Source organism: Oryctolagus cuniculus, chromosome 2 (assembly GCF_051225735.1).
Source record: "Oryctolagus cuniculus isolate XC-2025 breed Fujian yellow rabbit chromosome 2, ASM5122573v1, whole genome shotgun sequence".
Taxonomy (NCBI): domain Eukaryota; kingdom Metazoa; phylum Chordata; class Mammalia; order Lagomorpha; family Leporidae; genus Oryctolagus; species Oryctolagus cuniculus.
In genome coordinates, this window is record NC_142868.1 from 34,518,879 (window position 1) to 34,539,565 (window position 20,687).

The 20,687-nt window shown below is 48.7% G+C and overlaps 1 protein-coding gene across 8 annotated transcripts in view; it reads right to left on the bottom strand.

The window, feature by feature from the left end:
• The window catches only part of RBM47 (RNA binding motif protein 47), a 171,106-nt gene that overhangs the window by 148,028 nt on the left and 2,391 nt on the right, over nucleotides 1-20,687 (bottom strand). The window lies entirely within an intron of this gene.

Below are 20,687 nucleotides of genomic sequence, written 5' to 3' on the forward strand. Positions count from 1 at the left end.
AGTTGATAGACACCTATGGGGAAAGTTGTAAAGATGGTAGGGAAATAATCAGTAATGAGAAACTACAACAGAAAAATGGGAACTAGCGGCAGTTGTCAAACAGGAGAGTGACAGGGTCACATTTTTCTTCTACAAGGACAACTGTTGGGAGCATAGGACGCCAAGGTCTGGCCTTATCCCTCCCTCCCGCACCCTCCTCCAGTCCTTCAACCCCGCTGGGGCAGCTGCGCACACTGGGCCTGGCTTGCTCAGGTCGCTGGCTCTGTAACACAACTCGGTACCGAGAGGTGAACTCTGGAGCAGACCGCCTGGGTCTGAGTGCCTGGATCTGACTCCCAGCTCTGGCTCCTGACTCTAGATTCCTGCTAAGGTGCAAGTGATGGCTCGAGTGACCGTGTTCCCAGCTCCGAGACTTAGTCCTAGCCCAACCCCAGCTACTGGTGATCATTTGTGGAGTGAGCCACAGATGGGGGCTCTCTCAGTATTTACCTCTTTCTGTGTCTCCCCGCTCATACTGACGCAAGATACAGGCAGGACTCACCAAAATCAAGCCCCTCTTGACCGGTCACACATCGGACTCCAGCTCCAAACCAATCAAAAGCAAGCAGTGTCCAGACTCTAACCACAAAGACCCCCTAACTCCCTGTTAGGGACTTCTCCAACCTGCACGCATGCCCAGAATAGCCCAATGTGACCCTCCCAGAGTGGCAACGGACAGCAAGACTGCCAACTTGCAAAAACCGAAAACCCCTCAGCACGTGAGCAGGACCCCGGGCTGTGTGCAAACCAGAGTGCCCTGTGCCAAAGAGAAACCGCCCTATGCCTCCAAACTCGCAAAAACACCTGCTCAGCTTGAGTCAAGGCGCAGCTAGCAAGGCCCCCCCAGGATGTCCCCGTTGTGTTCACATGAAAGCCCTCAGTAAATCTTGTCAATTTCTATTTGCGAATGAGCCAAAGTACCTGGGGTGGGTAACAGTACCACATGCCATGTTATTCCACAGTGAGCTGTCAGCACCGAGCATGAGCAGCTGTGAGGGGAGAAGAGTTCATCTACAACCCCCACAAACAAAAAAAAAGTTTATCTACAAACCCCACTCGGCAGAGTGGCCGGTAGGTGCCCAATCGTTGCTGCAGTAAACGCCTGTTGATACAAGATCAGAGAGAGTGTATGTGGCTGTGTGGACATCACAGTGTGCACTTGTGCAAACAAAGACGTCTATGACGTCACTAGGCCATGTCCTCTTAGGGGACCACAGATGGGACCATGTAGTCCATTGCAGAATCAAACTCAGGTACAAGGTGTGTGATCCATTTCCTAAAGGTGAAGAAAAAAAAAAAAAAAAGAAAGACTGCCTTCTGCACAGGGACCCAACCCTTGTTAAGTATTAAGACCACATCCAAAGCAGCATAAAAAGTCCTTTCTTTTGCCACTGAGAGGGAGACAAGCTTGGACTTGGATTTCTTTTTCTCTCCTGTCTCCTGGGCTTGTTTGTGCTGGGCAAACACGCAGGTCCTGACTTTAGAGAATGTTGGAGCCGTAATCATCTTGACTCTGATAATTCAGTTCTGCCAAAGCAGTTGTTAGCAAAGCAGATACAAGGGTAAGAGCCTGGCACACAGACCACACTTTCATGTGGCAAATCTGAGAAGCAGAAATCCCTCCAACAAGGCACTGCTGAATGATGTCAAGTTTCCCTTGGGTCGGCCTGCTGTCCAGGCTGATTTGGAAAGACAAGAGGACATGAACAGGTGAGCTATGTGCAGTGTTTGGTTCCATCCCCACAGGTAGGTGTGAAATAAAAAGGGACCAAGCCTTCGATTTCAAGCAGCTGGGTAAAAGTGGGGGCTCCACACTGCCTCACAGGGCCTCAGTGTCCAGCTCTGTAAAATGGGGGAGTGGCGAAGAATTAAGTGAAGGACAGTAGTACACAGAATTGCAATATAAGTCAAGGACGCCTATGTGAAAAAAATATAAATGAATTACCAAAGATCCAGGAAAGGTACAAAACAGCTGATGTGACTCCTTAAGAAGTAGGAACCTTCAGTTTTCTGTACTTTTTATCAAGTACAGCTTCCACATCCTCGCTCTCCTCTCCCCTCCCCTAGGATTTCCTATGTCTGAATCTCCTCCGGGATTCCTTCAACAATCATATCCAATTCTGGAGCCAAACCACCCAGGTTCAAACCCTGGCTCTGCCTTTACCAGCCACGGCACCTGAGCAAGTGACTTGGCCTCTCTGCCTCAGTCTTCCTGTCATAAATGGGGATATTGATTAATATTATGTGGCTGTCACTGTGCCCTCACGAGGACTAAATCAGTTCATCTTTGAACAGTGCTTGGAAGAGCAGCAGGCCCATAATGCACCTGTGTACCTGTGAAGTAATCGAAAATTCCCATTTCAAGAGGAGTTTCCCCAACATCCTCCTCACCCCTGGCCATGGCTCCACAGGTTCAACCCACGCGACCGATTTCCACCATAGCATCTGTGGCACTCATCTGTCATGCTTCTGAACCTCTGCAGGAGACCATACCTCCTTTTTACTAGAGGTAAAGGTAGGCACAAAATAAATGGTTTTTTGGTCAATCAATGGGTAAATAAATCACTATTTCCATTATAGAAAGCACAGAAGAAGGGGCTGACGCTGTGGCAGAGCAGGTTAAGCTGCTGAAATCCCATATGCGTACTGCTCCACTTCTGATCCAGCTCCCCACTAATGCACCTGGGAAAGCAGCAGAAGACAGCCCGAGGACTGGGTCCCTGCACCCAAGTGAGGGATCCAGGTGGATTTCCAGACTCCTGGCTTCAGCCTGGCCCAGCCCTGGCCATGGAGGCCATTTGGGGAGTAATACAATGGATGGAAGATCTCTCTCTTTCACTCACTCCCTCTCTAACTCTGCCTTTCAAATAATTAAACAAATCTTACAAAACAACCACCACCACCCAGGGTTTTCCTCACACACTTTATACATTCAATGCCTGATAAAGACCCTGTATCCACTCAGTGAATAAACCAGTGACTTGATTACTACCAAAAAGGTGCTGGGGGAGGGGAATTCCACATAGAATCTTCAGGAACTTGCAATCATTCATCCAAGACTTGGGCAAACCCACAGAACATCTTAGGTTAATTGGATGATCTGTCCACATCTTATCACAGAAATCATTGATGAGACATATCTAGACACACACATCACACAGGACACACGAGAGGAGCAAACCAAAATCATGCAGCGTCAGGTGTCCGACCTCCACACCAAGACTCACGCATCTCTAGAACAGAAGCACAAAGAACCAAGAGTCACAGTCAAGGTAAATGCCAGGCTGCCCCTGGAAGCCTGAAAGTCAGTCTTAGAGGGAGGAGAAGTACGTACTACTTTAACCAGAGTTTCCCAGGAAACAAGAACAAACCTTCCAGCACCCAAAACACGTGGGTGTGGGGAGATGACACGTGGGCATGGGTGGTATCTAGGAACCCGTTAACTGACACTCGAGGAAAGTAACTAGAGATTCCATCAACAACAGTGTGCAGAATCTGTTCTCTGAAGCCTGCTACGGGCAGAAACTAGGGTGGGCAGCTCTTTACTGTGAACCCACAGGGCATTCGGAAAGCCATGGACCTTCAGTGAGCAGGCACGACATGAAAGCTCACTAGAGAAATTCCCAGCGTCTCAGTACACATCACTTTCCCATTTATCCAATCAGCAGGGATTTTGCACTGGGATAAAACCGGGGCTCATTCAGCGGCATCTTATTTCCACGTGGAAGTCAAACCTGGAACTCACACCAATTTTCAGAGGGACCCTCCTCCACCAGAGATCGCCAGCCCCTGGATTTTTATTCCCTTTTCTTTGGTCATAATTAATTTCCTACAGAAGCTAAGTAAACGCAGCCTCCTTCAGCCAGGAACTACAAACACCCTTATCGTTCTTCCGCAAGGCATCAGGACATCAAATATTGACCAAAATGTTTCCTCAAAAGAAAATACCAGTGTACATGGAGTTCATTTCAAGCCATCCTTGAATGTTTGCTGCTTTCCCAGGGCTGTTGACAATGCAGCCGTACGCCATCAAATACACGAGGCAGATCTCTCTCCACTGAGTGCAAAGCACCACACAAGCACTTTTTGCTTCAGATGAATTCAAGGCACAGACATGATTCAGCACAGGATGACCTCATTCTAGTAACCTAAAATCTGAAACGCGGGCATCTTTAGGTCTGAAAAGATCCTATCAGTGAACTTTCTCCAAGTCCAGCTCTGGCCGAAATTTACAAATTTATAAAGAACAAGATACTCCTCAAAAAACTATCTAACAAAATAATCTGCCAAGATTAGAAAGAAATTGTGAATCAAGAACTTTTCCAGCAGGCTACCAGTGAATGCATAGGTCTAACAACAGAGGTCAACCCTCCCCCAGTCCCTCCAGCTACCTCTTCAGAGTTGACCCACGGATGCAACAAGCCTTAGAGTTAGAGAAATTTAGAGCTATGTGAAATATAAGTTAAGGCCTAGTCTAAAACCACCCATTCTTGGTTTTTTTTTTTAAGTCTTTTCATGTATTTATTTATCTGAAAGGCTGAGTGGCAGAAAGAGAAAATCTTCCATCCTCTGGTTCACTCCCCAGATGATCACAACAGCCAGGACTGAGCCCAGGGCAAAGCCTAAAGCCAGGAGCTCCATCCAGGTCTCCCACACGGTGGCAGAGGCCCAAACATTTGGGCCATCTTTTTTTTTTTTTTTAATTTATTTGACAGGTAGTTAGAGAGAGAGAGAGAGAGAGAGAGAGATCTTCTTTCCGTTGGTTCACCCCCCAAATGGTTGCTACAGCCTGAGCTACGCTGATCTGAAGCCAGGAGCCAGGTGCCTCCTGGTCTCCCTTGCAGGTGCAGGGCCCAAGCACTTGGGCCACCCTCCACTGCCTTCCTGGGCACAGCAGAGAGCTGGACTGGAAGAGGAGCAACCAGGACTAGAACGTGGAGGATTAACCTAGTGAGCCACGCGCCGGCCCCTTGGGTCATCTTCTGTTGCTTTCCTAAGTGCATAAGCAGGGAGCTGGATCAGAAATGGAATAGCTGGGGTTCAAATCGGTACTCCAATATGGGATTCATGCATACCCCACATCACCACAACACCTACCCCTCCCCATTCTTATATCCCATTGTAGAGGCAAGGCAAGGGAAAGGCAGTAAGATGAAGTGCCATGTCCAAGGTCAACCGGCTGGGGCGACAGAAGCCAGTGACAGACCCGGGTAAGAAGACTGTCACGGGGCAGATGTTGGCCTAGCAGTTAAGATGCTGCTTAGGATGCCCACATTCCAAACCAATTCCCTGGGTTCAAGCCCTGCTTCCACTCCAGAGTCCAGCTTCCTGCTCAGGTGCACCCTGGGAAGGAGCAGGTGCTGGCTCAAGTACTTGAGTCTCTGGATTGAGTTCTGGGCTCCTGGTTTCGGCCTGGCCCAGCACTAGCTGTTGCAGGCATTTAGGGAGTAAAACAGCAGGTGGCTCACTCTCTCCCCCAACCCCTCTACCTTTCATATATTTAAAAAAAAAAAAAAAAAAAAAAAAAAAATTAAACAGCAGAGGCCTTCTTAGGGAGGATTTTGTTGCATAAATAAGGCTATGCCTAGCATACAGTAGGTGCTCAATAAATGTTAAGCTATGGAGGCCAGTGTTGTGGCACAGCAGATTCAGCTGGTGCTGTGATGTTGGCAGCCCATACTGCAGCATCAGTGCTGGCTGTTCCACTTCTGATCCAGCTCCCTGCCAACACAGCTGGGAAAGCAGCAGCAGATGCCCACGTACCAGGATGCCTACCACCCCTGGAGAAGCCCAGGCCTGGCCCTTGCATCCATTTGGGGAATAAGCCATTGGATAGAAGATCTCTCTCTCACTTTCTCTCTCTGCCATCTCTCTCCATCTCTCTCACTCTTCCTTTCAAATAAATAAAATGAATCTTTGAAGGTAAATGAATGTTCGTTGCTTTTTTTTTTCTGTTTTGTATTTTAATCCAAGTACTTGGTTAGAGAGCGCTGGCCAGCAGCTATCCACACAGCCTCCCCTGCACTCTGCGCGACTGGTGCAGGTACGCACGCACCCCAGCAGCGCCACACCCAGCTAGCCGCTGTTTAATTCCAAAATGCAGTGCAACTATATCTGAGACCTCAGGCACTACACTTCCTTTTGGGTATGGAATCATCTCATGCAAAAACAAAAAAGCACACTACATGGTCCAATCAGGCAGGAGCCCATGTGATTACACCTCAGGGCTCCACTGGTGTTGGCAATTGAACAGGAAGCTGCCGCCTGGACACTTCTGACGGTCCCACTCACACAACACTCCCCATTGTAACCTCCACCTGCCGCCGCCTGACGCCAAAGGTACCACTTTCTGTGATGTCACCTTTCTCGCACTGAAGTTCTCCATTGCCTCAGACCAGAAGACAGCATTTTCTTCCTATAAACTCCAAAGCATATGCCAGTCGGCTCTTGGGGATAACCACTGGCAGGAGGGTAGGGGGAGACCTGCCGGGGTCCTCAGAATAGGCAGACAGAGCTGCCACGGTGCCAAGCTCGCTCCCGCATCCCAGGCGCACTGGGCTTGCCTTTCATGCTGCCACGTTTGTCTGTGTGGGCATCCAGTTTCCCACCGTGGAAGCCACACAAGTGCAGCAGACCCTTTGTAAAGTCAGGTCAGGAAGAGCCAAGACACTTCTATCTGCACATGCTAAACAGGTCCGTTTTTATGATGCCACTACTTACTGCATGGATTTGCATGCCCCTGAGTGGTCCTAACTCACAAGGAAATCCACTGTTTAACCCTTTATCTTCTGGAATGCTGCATGAATCTCTTCACTCACGTACTAATTTACATTTAATTTTTGCAATTAACTGTTATTTAATTCTGTAATATAGATATATATAATAATGTAATGTATATATATGTGAATATATGAATATATAAAATTACACACTGAATATTTTACATATTCAGTATCTTATATACAAAATATATAATATATATGGTTCATATATTCAGTGTATTCACCATTTTTAACTGTAAAACAAAACAATGCTTAATATACAAAATATAATTGTTTTATGAAAGTTGTATATTCAATATATAATACATTAAAATGTTAATCATCATATCTGTGATTAATTTCAAGATTCCTTTTTTTTTCCATTTTTTTCGAATGGCATAAACAATATCTTGCAAATACTGCCTCACTTCCCAAATGCCCGTTATAGTCAGGGCTGGGCCAGGCCAAAGCCAGGGGCCTGGAACTGCAGCCAGGTCTCCCACATGGGTGGCAGGGACTCAAGTACTTGACTCATCCTCTGCTGCCTCCCAGGGTGTGCTCTTGCAGGAAGCTGGTCGTGAGCAGAGGAGTGGGACACAAGCCCATGCATGGTGACGGGGGCCGCGGGCATCCCAGGCAGTGTCTTCACAGCTGCACCAAACAGTGCTCTTGTATGATTCTTGATTACCTAAGCTTTTCGTAAATGTTTGGTCCCTACCCCATTTCCCACTCGTTTCCTACACACAGTTGCTATGATTTGAATGTGTCTCCCAAAAGTCCAGGTGTTGGAAATTTAGTCCCCAAATTCCCATGTCCAGGGTGTTTGGGGGTGGACAGGGATGTGATTAGATTAGGTGAGGTCCCGAGGGTGGGGGGCTCTGGGAGATGCCTCCTCCCTCTTCTGCTGCAGCATCAAGGCCCGCACCACCCCCTCGTTCTCCAACTTCCCAGCCTGCAACTTTCGTTCTCTGTTAATTACCTGGTCTCAGTTTTAAAACTTTGATTTTACTTGCAAGGCAGAGAGACAGAGACAGAAAGAGATCTTCCATGCACAGGTTTACTCCCCAGATGTCCACAATAGGGGTGGAGGTTGTGGCACAGCTGGTTAAGCTGCTGAGTGGGCTGCCCGCATCCCATAGCAGAGAGCCCGGTTCCACCCCGATTCCTCTGCGCTTCGGATCCTGCCTCCTGCTAACGTGCCAGAGAAGGCAGCAGATGATGGCCCAAGTACTTGGACCCCTGCTATCCTCGTGGGGGACCTGGATGAAGTTGTAGGCTCTTGGCTTCAGCCTAGCCTAGTCCTGGCTGTTGCAGGCATTTGGGGGGAGTGAACCAGTGGATGGAAGATTCCTCTCTCCCTCTTTCTGTCTCTGTGTGCATGTGTATAGTATGTGTATGTATGTGCATGTGCACGTGTCTCTGTATCTCGCTCAGTCACTCTGCTTTTCCAATAAATAAATCTTAAAAAAATAATATTGCAGGAGCTGGGTTAAGCTCAATTCAGGAGCCCAAAACCCAAACTGAATCTACCATTTGTGTAGCAGAAACCCAAGTACTTGAGCCATCACCTACAGCCTCCCAGGACATGCATCAGTAGGAAGCTGGAATCAAGAGTGGAGCCAGAGCTAGGCTCTTTGATATGGGATGCTGGCATCGCAAGCTGTGGTGGAATGAGAAGGCCACGCCAAGATGGCCGCTGGCAAGCAAGCGTCAGTTACTCAGGAATGGCTTTGAAACCCACCTGGCAACGGAGCCTGCCTGGCAACAGGCTGTGATTGGATGGCTTTGAAAACCACATGGCAAATGGAGCCTGCCTGGCAACAGGCTGTGATTGGTTAGGGCATAGAACGCCCCTTGACCAGATTGGCTGCCTTGGCTACATAAGCTGCTGTACCAACAGAAATAAAAGAGTCTGCGGGCTGCTCCCCTCTGGCCTGCTTTCACCCAACTCCCGGGGTCTGTGTGGTGACTCCACGCCTCTTGCCCCCACCACGCTCCTCCTCTCAGGAATATATCCACCTCAACAGCAAGTGGTATCTCAACTACTGCGCCAAATGCCCAACCCCTTCGGTGTCTTGTTACGGCCAGTAAAAACAGACTAAGACAACAATCGATGCTCAATCAGTGATATCTTGTCATTTGTGACATACAAATAAAATCACAAACTTTGTAAGTGCAAATCTGGATACAGTGAAAAAAGACATCAACACAAACTAGAAGACCACTGAGCACTAGCAACGTCTCCTGCTCTCACCAGCTAGCGAATGTGTCCTCACGGCACAGCCAGGGAACTGGCATCTTCTCCCGCAGAGCTGAGTGGACACTTGAGTAAACACCTCCAAACCAGGCTCCGCCGTCACCCCGTATCACGTCCAGAACCCCCTACCTGCCCTCTCCCTGTAGCCAGGGACGTCCCTGCCAGGCCCGACCTGGGGCTGCGAGAGAGGCAGGTGGGTGCACAGAAGAACCCGCACTGGAAGGCCGTCCCTTGGGCCTGGAGGAACCAAGCGCAAACTCTCTTCCGTGGTCTTTTTGTTTGCTTGTTTATAAAATTTATTTGAAAGTCAGAGTTACACAGAGAGAGAAGAGACAGAGTGTTCTTCCACCCGCTGGTTCACTCCCCAGTTGGCTGCAATGACCAGAGCTGTGCCAATCTGAACCCAGGAGCTTCCTCAAGGTCTCCCATGCAGGTGCAGGGGCCCAGCACTTAGGCCATTTTCTGCTGCTTTCCCAGGCCATAGCAGAAAGCTGGAGCAGAAGTGGAGCAGCAGGATCTCGAACCGGTGGCCTAGATGGAATGTCGGCACTGCAGGCAGTGGCTCTACCCGCTACAACACAGCGCCAGCCCCTTCCATGGTCTTGAGAGGCCTATGTGCCCTGGGTCTCTGTACCCCATTTCCCTCACAGCCCCTCCCTGCACCGCAGCAACTCCTGCCTTTTTAAATCCCTTGCGTGCCAATCCTTCCCAGCCTTAGCACCCTCACCTCACCAGTGCCATTCCACTGAGCGGAGATGAACACCTTCCTGTCCACCAGGTGCCTTCACACCACCCCCTTAGGGAACCCTCCTCTGCCCGGCCCAGCGAAGAGTATTCCCTGCCTTTACTGGGACCTGGGGCTTCCTTCAGAGCACTTAACCCCACCTCCAGCCACAAGGATAGCCTCGGGAGGGCAGAGAACTGTCATTCATTTCTAAATTCCTAGTACCCATGTCCAGACAAGGCAACAATTAATTCTGTGTCTACACAGCAAAATGGGTAATTTCGATGTGTCTACTATAAACTGACTCATATCTACTGGTCCTGTATGTTCGGTATACAACCACCACCGCTCCCTTTGCATGGTGTATTATTTAAGACAGGTCTAAAAGCAAGTGTTTGGCCCAACAGTTTTTTGGTTAAGATGTCCTCGTCCCACATCCAAGTACCTCGGCTAGATCCCCATCTCTGGCTCCTAATTCCAGGTTCCTGCTAATGCAGACCCTGGGAGACCCTGAAGAAGCTCCTGGCTTCAGTCTGGCCCATTCCCAGGTCATTGCAGCCATTTGGAGAGTGAACCAGTGGATGGAGGATCTCTGTCTCTCCTCTCTGTAACTCTGCCTTTCAAATAAATAAGTCTTAAAAAATGAACAAATAATCAGAAATAACTAAATCCAGGATATTCACCTACCCTTCACAGAGCTTAAATACAACTGCCTCATTTTTATTGCAAAGAAGTTTACAGCCTTCCTGAAGTCCACAGCCACCTTGAATAATGGATTTGAGAGTCCCCAAGCCTAATAGCACAGGATTCTATCAGTCATTGGGGAAGCCACTGTCAGCAAGTTGCAGAAATAAATAAGGCAGGTAAAGGCACAGAGGGAGCTGTACCTCCAAACGCCAAGGAAAACAATTTTGCCAAACCACAGTTACTGTCCAAAAGTGAGAATGAGGCCAGAGCTAGCAAACAAGCATGACAGATCATGAGGTTATTGGTTTCGTAAAATTACTGGAATACTCACTTTTTTCTAAATAAGTTTTGCTAGAGATTAATCCATTTTAAAAGAATAAGTTGCTGTGCATTTTTCTTGTGTATGCTTCCTTTCACTAATTTTTAAAAAAAAAAAGATTTATTTATTTATTTATTTATTTGAAAGGCAGAGTTACAGAGAAGAGAGGCAGAAAGAGATCTTCCATCCAGTAGTCCACTTCCCAAATGGCTGCAAAGGCCAGGGCTGGGCTAGGAGCATCATCCGGGTCTCCCATGTCAACGCAGGGGCCCCAGTATTTGGGCCATCCTCCGATGCTTTCCCAGGCACTTAAGCAGGGAGCCGGATCGGAACTGGAGCAGCCTGGACTCAAACCGGTGCCCGCTTGGGATGTGAGTACTACAGGCCATGGCTTTAATCTACTGCACCACAGCACTGCCTCCAAGAAGTTGTTTTGTTCTCAGGAAAAGGCAAGAGCAGGGTCTTCAACAAAGGTTCTAGGAAAATACTGACTCAGACAATGATACAGCACTTGGGTTTCACGCCAGATCAAGGCAAAACACCTAAGTGAGCTTTCTGAGAAAATTCTAGATGGAATGTGCAGCAGCAGCTGGCATTTGGAAAAATTTCAAAGGTCAAGAGCTAGTTTAGAAAATGTAATCTTGACAGTGACTTTCAGAAGAATCATTAATTATCATTAAATGACAATAGAAAAAGTAATAAATAATCTAATAACATGAGTTAGTCAAGCGTGATTATCTGTAGGGCAGGCAATTCACAAGGCTGCTTCGAAACAAAGGGCTAGAAGATGCCGATGGAAATCACAAAAAGATTGCCAAAGAGGAGGCTTTGATTTGGAAACTGGGAAGTGCTGAAATGATTGCGACATCCCCACTTGGCCCTGCCTCGCAGGTTACTTAGTCATCGGCCTCCATCGAGGGCGCATGGTGGTGCAGGCAGTAATGAAACCGCAGAGACAGGGCAGCTTAACAGGGGAGGAAAACCAGGCTCCTTCAGAGAGGTGTGCTCGCGGCTCTACTGCAAGGAAAACACCCAGCTAGCGTGCACTTTCCGACATACTTGTGCTGGGTTTAACCTGTCTACTTCATTCATTCATTCAACAAATACTTTCAGAACACCTACTCTGTGGCAGACGCTGCCTGGGACACCCAACAAACCAGAGATACTCTAGTGGGACAGACAGAGAAGGCATACAATTATTTAAATACCAGAGTGTACAAGGAAGGGAGAGAGAGAGAGAGAGAGAACACACTAGCAGGAAAGAGGAACTGTTGGGTAGTTCTGTTTTTTAATTTGAAAGGCAAAGGGAAAGAGAGACAGACAGGTAGAAATTGTCCAGCTACCAGTTCACTGCCTAAAGCCTGCAACAGCCAGGACAGGATGAAACCAGAAGTCTGAAACTCTATCTGGGTCTCCCACATGGGTGGCAGGAACCCAACTATTTGAGCCGCCACTGCTGCTTCGCCAGGGGCACATTAGCAGGAAGTTGGACGAGAAGAGGAGGAATCAGAACCTTCTGGGACTTGAACAAGGTGCTCCAACCTGGGATGCAGGAACTCCAAGCAGCAGCTTCACTACTGCCCCAAAAGCCCACCTTGGAGCTGTCACACCTCGGGGAAGGCAGAGCAAAGCCCGCCTCGAGGTGAAAGGTAAATGAACTACAGGGTATTCAGGGAAGATGGCTCTGGGAGAGGCTGCAGCCAATCCAAAGGCCCAGCGGCATGAACACACCTGTCACATTCCATGACGGAATCAACTGTGGCTACAGCAAAGTGGGAGTAGCCACGGTGAAAGAGGTAATGGGACTGGAAATACAACATATTTCCAGACAAGAGCCAGATAGTCTTCAACAGGGGACTGACAGCACCTGACTTCTTTTTTTTTGACAGGCAGAGTGGACAGTGAGAGAGAGAGAGACAGAGAGAAAGGTCTTCCTTTGCCGTTGGTTCACCCTCCAATGGCCGCTGCAGCCGGTGCGCTGTGGCCGGCGCACTGCACTGATCCGATGGCAGGAGCCAGGTACTTATCCTGGTCTCCCATGTGGGTGCAGGGCCCAAGCACTTGGGCCATCCTCCACTGCCTTCCCGGGCCACAGCAGAGAGCTGGCCTGGAAGAGGGGCAACCGGGACAGAATCCGGTGCCCCGACCGGGACTAGAACCCGGTGTGCCGGCGCCGCAAGGCGGAGGATTAGCCTAGTGAGCCGCGGCGCCGGCCTATGCACCTGACTTCTGTTTGAAAACGTCACTCCACCCAGCAATCAACACTGAACAACTCTGCAGAAGCTATAAGAAGGTCCTTCTGGGCAAGTGGATGAACTGATGGAAATTTCCCAAAGCTGCAAGACACCACATGCTGCGGAGGAAGCCATGAGGGTCACCACTGCCAGTGGCAGCACTCACCAAGGCCACCAGGGTTCAGATAAGACGAAGCCAAGGGAGCGGCCGTCCCCCTCCATGCCACTTAGAGAGCACCGCAGCGGAAGCCACCTGCGGCTGAGGGGACTCATCCAGGATTTCCCCTCTGCCTCTGAAGTCCTACACTTAAAAGAGACAACACCTTGCTGCAAGGTTCTTAGGAACAAAGCATTGTCATTGGTGCCTCTATCACATCGTCTTTGAGAGAGGAAAAAAAAAACACCGAACCTGTGTGAAGTTAAGCATATAGAACAGATCTATGCTCTAAAAAATTTAGGTTTCAAAAACGTGAGAACAGTACAAAATGGCAGACCACAGCTTGTCCCCGCGTCCAGGGTGTCCTGTGTGCACCCTTTGAAGATTTGTGACTTTAACAGTTTTATTTCTAAAACTGGATGACTTATGATTATAAAGCATTATCACATGTTCTGCAAAACTCGTCTTCTTGGTTTATATACAGTCCTGCCTTATTGTTGGTTTTTATTTATGGCACAATATAAGCAGTTTGTTTTATAGCTGAAAATTTTAAAATCCTTTAAAAAAACAAAAGGATCTCAAGAACATTTTTCTATAAACAAAAAAGGGGCGGGGGGGGGCACAGGTATTGTGGCATAGCAGGTCAGGCCACTGCCTACCATGCTAATAGCCTAGGAAAGCAGTAGAAGATGGCCCAAGTGCTTGGGCCCCTGCCACCCACATGGAGACCAGGAAGAGGCTCCTGCCCCTGGCTTTGGCCTGGCCAAGTCCTAGCTGTTGTGGCCATCTGGGGAGTGAACCAGTGGATGGAAGATCTCTCTCTGTAGCTCTCACTTTCAATTAAGTAAATAAATCTTGCAAGAAGAACAAAAAAGAATAGAAAAGAACAAACATCACTCTAGATACTGCCTCCTGCATGGGTGAGGGCTGAGGGCAGAGGTGGAAACAGCGAGAAAAGACAGTGCAGGGCCCATGAGGAGTCCGTTCACCTGCTCGAACCACAGGGAAAGTACTAGGCCCTTCACACCTTACCAGGACATGCGAGAACAAGGTGTCACCACTTCATGTCAGGGTCTGTGTGCCCCCAACAGCTCCCATGGTGGGGGGTGGGGGGGACTCTGGGCTTCCTCTCTGGGCTCATTAGTAGCATCCAAGCTGGCAGTTTCTGTTTACTCACTGGCAAGTCTTCATATACCTTGGGGTGGATCCTGGAACCCACAATGCAGGGCAAAATGCAAAGGAGGAACCTGGGCCAAACTACTGTTTGCACCAATGGGAAGAGCTAACTTGCTGTTTGAATCCCTTTGCTCTGCAAACAGGATCTCACTGGAAGCAACGCTCTCCTGTGGACATCCTGCCACCTGGCCTCCCTCCTCTCCTGTTCATACCAGCAGCCACCAGCCACCAGCACAGCCACACGGCTGGGGCTCCCAGGCTGACAACGACACTGCCCCTCCCCTCTTTGTCCACTCTCTGATTTTGAGAAAATGTGTTTTCCTCTACTCATTATTATATATATTATTGAAAGGAAATGGAAGAAAGCGAGGTATAAACTCAACAACAAGGGGCTGTGACAGCCCTCCTCCAGCCCCTGCCCCAGCTTGCCAGAGGCATGGTACAGACTATTCCTGAGTTCGCTACAGCTCTGTCATATTTCCTGTACCTAGTAAAATACTTGTAGAAAACATAAGTAGGGGCCGGCGCTGTAGCGTAGCAGGTTAAAACCCGGACCTGCAGTGCCACATCTCATGTGGGTACCAGTTCGAGTCCTGGCTGCTCTACTTGTGATCCAGCTCTCTGCTATGGCCTGGGAAAGCAGTGGAGGGTGGCCCAAGTGCCTGAGTCCCTGCACCCACACGGGAGAATCGAAGAAGCTCCTGGCTCCTGGCTTCAGGTCGGGCTGCTCCAGCCATTGTGGCCATCTGTGGAGTGAACCAACATTTGGAAGACCTCTCTCTGACTTTACTGCTCTCTGTAACTCTTTCAAATAAAATAAAATAAATAAGTAAAAAAGAAAGAGAAAAAGAGAGAAAGAGAGAGAGAGAAAGAAAGAGAGAAAAAGGGAAGGAAGGAAGGAAGGAAGGAAGGAAGGAAGGAAGGAAGGAAGGAAGGAAACAAACAAACAAACATGGCAAAGTCATCTAAATGAACAGGACATAAATAGAGAAGCCTTCAAAAAGTCCACAAGTGGGGCCAGCATTGCAGAGCAATGGAGGAAGCTGCTGCCTGTGACACCCGCAGCCCATGTGAACGCCAGATTAAGTCTCAGCTGCTCCACTTCCAATCCAACTCCCTGTTAATTCACCTGGGAAGCCAGTGGAAGATGGCCCAGGTCCTTGGACCCCTGCACCCATGTGGGAGACCTGGAAGAAGCTCCTGGCCTTGGCTTTGTGGCCATTTGGGGAGTGCAACAGGGGATGGAAAATCTCCGTCTTTCCCTCTCAGTAAGTCTGCCTTTTAAAAAGTCCATAAGCAATGTGTGTTACGGAAAACTAGGTGTGGGCTTTCAAAGTTTTCTGTATGAAAACAAACTTACTTTTTAATTCCATTTTCCATGAATTTAAAACACATACATACCCACAGAATGCAAAAGTCTTAATTTCAGGAATGTATTCAGGCCAAGACACTCATTTCATTTATTGAGCACTCACTGGTAAACTGGAAGCACTAGGAGATGCAAACATTATGCAGACACAAATCCTGCCACCAAGAAACTTACTTTCTATTTGCTAGGAAAAATAGCACAGGTACGACAGGAAGCAGTGGTGCAACGGCCCTGGGTACAGGTAAGACATGCAGGGTTCTGGGAGAGGCCCGTATTACACATTCTGATTCTGACTAATTAAAGTGACCTAGGCAACTCATAATAGCAGCAGGCATTTGGCACAGGAGTGAAAACATCACTTGGGATGCTTGGATCCCATAACGAGTGCCTGGTCTAGAGTCCCCGATTCACTTCTGATTCCAGCTTCCCGCTACTGTGCACCCTGGGCGGCAGCAGGTGAAGGCTCAAGTACTTACACGGGTCCCTGCCACTCCGGGGGAAGAACTAGATGGAGTTCCTGGCTCCCGGCTTTGGCCTGGCCTGGCCAGACCTGGCTGCTGTGGGCATCTGGGAATGAACCAGCAGATCAAAGCTCACTCACTCTCTCTCTGCTTTTCAAATAAAATGAAAATAAATAACTTTTCAAAACTCATAATAGGAACTATTTAAGTCCTTTGCACCCTGGTTACTCTAAATAACTTTTGCTCCATCAGTAGCACAACTAAGATACAATAACCAAAAGAATAGGGTCTGGCTACAAGGGCCATGAGTATTTGATCAAAGCCAAAGTGCTACTTGGAAGAGATCTGTGGATTCCAACCTGCAGAAGAGGCCATAACAGAAAACCCTTACGTGGAATAGGGATGAGATTTCAAACACTGAAGTGCAGTCAGCCGTAATACATCACACAGACCCCACCACGTGGCGCGGGTACAAAAGAATCATTTCTTCAGTCCCTAGAGCAACACGGTGAGGGAGGCCCGTTACAGCTGGGGAGACCAAATCCGCGGGAGGTTAGGCAGCCTACCTAAAGTCACAAGAAATACACGGCAGAGCCAGGAGTGGAAACAAGTCACCTAGGGAGTCTGAACTTCGTACAGTCATATCACACACACACCCTGCCCCAAACCACCATTTTCACTCCAGCGAAACCCTTTCTCTCTCCACGTGCGACCCAACTTTTGTTGATTATCCTAGAAACAAACCGGCACAGAGCCGAGCTCAGCACACCGTGGCTTTCACTCTTATAATCGAAGCTCCTAGGTAAAGCCCCGAATACATTCTTCCCCGAGGCAAGTCTAAAATAGTCAGATCACCTGCGTGGAGAAGTACATCCCAGATATTAGCCGGCGGAATAGACCAAACACCAACGAAAACACGAGGCTGTTGACTCTCCCATCAAGAAGCTGCAGTGAGTTTTCTGTGTCACCAAATCCTCCAGCTGTAGTCACACAAAGGCACTTTGTCTTGACAAGGCTACCGAGAAGATGGGTCTAACCTTGGCAAGAGCTAGGTGTCCTGAGAACCACATCTTTATTTTTTAAAATGACCACAAACAAAGAGTACGGAAACCCACTTCAGAACTCAAGTCACGGGGCTATTGACCTGTCCGACGTGGACCCAGAATGTTTTGCCTGAGCCTGAAGGGTCCAAACAGACATTTTCAGAATGGCCTTCCACTCGCTCTCAGAGAAGCCACACCTGAGAAAAACCCGCTCCACTTCCTTAAGGCCTTGAGCACTTCTGTTTTTCTTTTGGCAGGTGAAATGCTTTTAAAAAAATGACAGAGCCAGGTCTCAGGGCTCTGAGAGGCGGATACTTTCGCAGGCTGGCATTTCCTTGGTAAGGTATGGGCCTCCTGTCCCTGTGTCAGCTGCACAATGCCGGGCATTCACTGTGCACCCACCCGCTGCCCACTGGTACATATCATTAACTCTTGTGCTCCCATGGGTGGCTTGTGGTCCATCCACACCTTCTGGGAACTGGTGGTCTTCCACCCCAGCGGGCGGGCACCCTGGGGAATAAGAGCAAATGGACTAGGAGCATAAGCAAAGCACAACCGGGGGCTGCAGCAGTCAGCAGCTGCCCTCGCTCAGCTCCCGTAGCCCCAGGCACCTAACATGGGCTCGGCCCTGGGCTACCCCAATCAGTAGAACCACCAACAGGTTTGAGGGTACCTCAGCAAGTTCAAGGGAAACAGAATCCAAAGCGAAGTTCATTTGGGTGCAAAAAAGAAAAAAAAAGAGAAATCCGTAGGGTTTTTTTATAATATCCATTATCCCATGAATTTTTTTGAAGATCCCTCATACATACCCAAAGATAAGTACTGTGATTTGGGAAGACTAGAAATTGTTTTCTTGATTAACATGATTCGCTGTAATCCAGAAGTGAAACACACATTTTGCAGAACGAGGAATCTGCTGAGACTCAAGTATTTCTATTTGGCCCAATCACAGAGGGTCTTCCCTTTGCCTCCTTGAGGTGCCAGCTCTCGCAGCTGGCCATCAGCTGGCAGAGACTGGGCTGTTCCCAGAAATGCCACCCCCCACCCTCTAAAGCCAAAGGCGGGAGGGTCCGCGGGAGGGTCGAGAGCGCAATCCTATCTCCTAGCCTGTCCGTTGACTTGGGTTTTGTGTTTTATAAACACAGAAACTGCAAACATCGAAACACACCCACAAATCATTTTTATGTAAACCATGTTCCTTGGATGACAAAAAGTGAAGATTCCTGCTGGGGGTGGGGAAATGCTCATACTATACATGGGAGTCCCATAAACTGAAGGGGGGGGGGGCTGTGGTTTTTTTTTTTTTTCCTCCAGGTGTCTTTAAACCACTACAGAAAGTGGAGGAAAGGCAGAGTGGGGGAGTGCTTTTTGTGTCTTTTGTAATCAGTTTACTTTTGGTTGTACAAGAGATGATATCTGGAACTCCCTCAAGTCAGTGTCTATTGCAGAATCTGGATTACAAAAGTGGGGAGGGGCCAGGCCTCCGATTCCCACGCGGCCGGCTCCCCCGCAGTGGTGTGAGGACACCGATGGGGAAGTGCTCCCTCTCCACTTTCACCGGACTGCTCCTGCCCAAGCCTTTCTCAGAACAATGGAGAAGAGATTCTTGGAGGAGAGGTGCTCGCCTCCCCCTAGATGCTGAGAGAGGAGCCAGCCGGGAAAGCCGCAATCTGACATCAGGCCAGCTCAGCCCGGCTCGGGAGTGTTTCTCTGACAGGATGGTTCAGACCACACACACCAAGTGGCAAGGGGCCCTTTCCCCCAAACCTCCCCAGCAAGAGCCGTTTGCAACAACCTGACGTGGCAATTAAACAACTATGATCATTTCTCCAGTGAGGGTGTGAAGGCCAAGTCATCTCTGCATTGCCACTGTGGAAAATCGCAACCCAGTGGCTCTCTGGAGCAGGTGGCGGGGAGGCCTGACTCACACACACCTCGCATGGTACCAAACCAGAAAGGCAACATCATCACAAGACACAGAGACGGCTCCCAAGAGGAAAAAGCTCTCTCCCCATCAGGCCAGCCACGGAAATGTTCCAATCCAACCTTGAACTTGGAATCGTTCTGACAAGCACTCCAAGCTGCATTTCATGTCTCCACTGTCACTTCTTACAAGTTTGGCACACAAATTCCAGATTCATACAACAACCTAGCCCTTTGCTAAGTCCTATGAGTCCCCCATCAAAGGCCCCACCTTACACCTGTCAGTGTAAGTTTTTCTAGGATTATGGAGCCCCTGGGGTAACCTAATCACAGTTTTACTTGAGCCTAGGTTCAACTTCAAGAAAAACTTCCTTCCCCTCTCCAGTACCCCCTAGATCCACTCCTGAAAAAATCAGGAGGGGACTTGTGGTGGAGCTGGACACCTGTCTGAACCAGGCCACTACTTTTCTATAGCAGTTAAAGTGCAATCGTTTGGGACATGATTTTCATCTTGATATCAAGAGTAGAATTTGGAAAGCAACTACAGTCACTTATAAGTAATTCCATCTAGTTCAACTTTACAAGTTTAAATCATTACCGAGATTAGCTTCGATTACTGGAATCAGAACGTAGTTATCAGGTGAAGGAAAAAACCTGACTTAGTCACCAAAACTAGGGAGAGCAGGCATAGGGAACACATGTCTTTATTTCGCCCTGAGAATCACCAACTGCTCTGGGCAGACTCCTTTCAGCATGTAGTCTGGAGGAGTACAGCGGGGAATCAAAATTATGTTGACTATTAAAACGACAAAGGCTGGTGTGAAACCGTGATGTGGATTCTTAATCCCACGCACATTTGCTAAGGCCAGAACCAAGGGGAAGATGACAGATCTTCAATCAGGATTCACACTTGGAACACCTTCCAAAAACAATTTCATCTGACAGGTGCGGCCTACCAAGTCAGGTCAAGGGTAGCAGAGCCAGCCTGGCGGCTTTGTTCTTTTCTGCTACTTCTTTACTTAATAAACCCTGAAAGTTAAGAGGCTGGGTGCTTAGGAAAAGTTTCGAGTCCCCATTCTCCCAGTCTGCAGTGATGAGGCCGGAGAGGCCCACATGTGCCCATCGGAACAGGTGGAAGGTGGCAGGCGAGAAAAAATACCAAACCCTGAACCACCTGCTCCATTTCCGCCTGCCCTGCTGACCTCTCAGACTGACCTGGTCTGGTCTCCCTCCAAGATTTCAGACCATCAGACTGCCCGACAGGATCATATAAACCGCGAGCAAGACAAAGTGCTCGCTTCTGCTCTCGCTGGGATGCGCTGGTGTGTCTGGAGGTTGTGGTCATGCAGCTGACAACTTTTTACCTTTTACAGTTCGCACCTGTAATTCTCAAACGCTCCTGGTCTAACAGCCAAGTTTTTGGGGCTCCACACTGCGGCCAGCACTTCACTTCACGTTCTGTTGCCAACCCTCTGCTTCCCTTCCCTCCCTGGAAAATTCGTAGGACTTCACCATAAAATTTTTAAATACAAGTTTA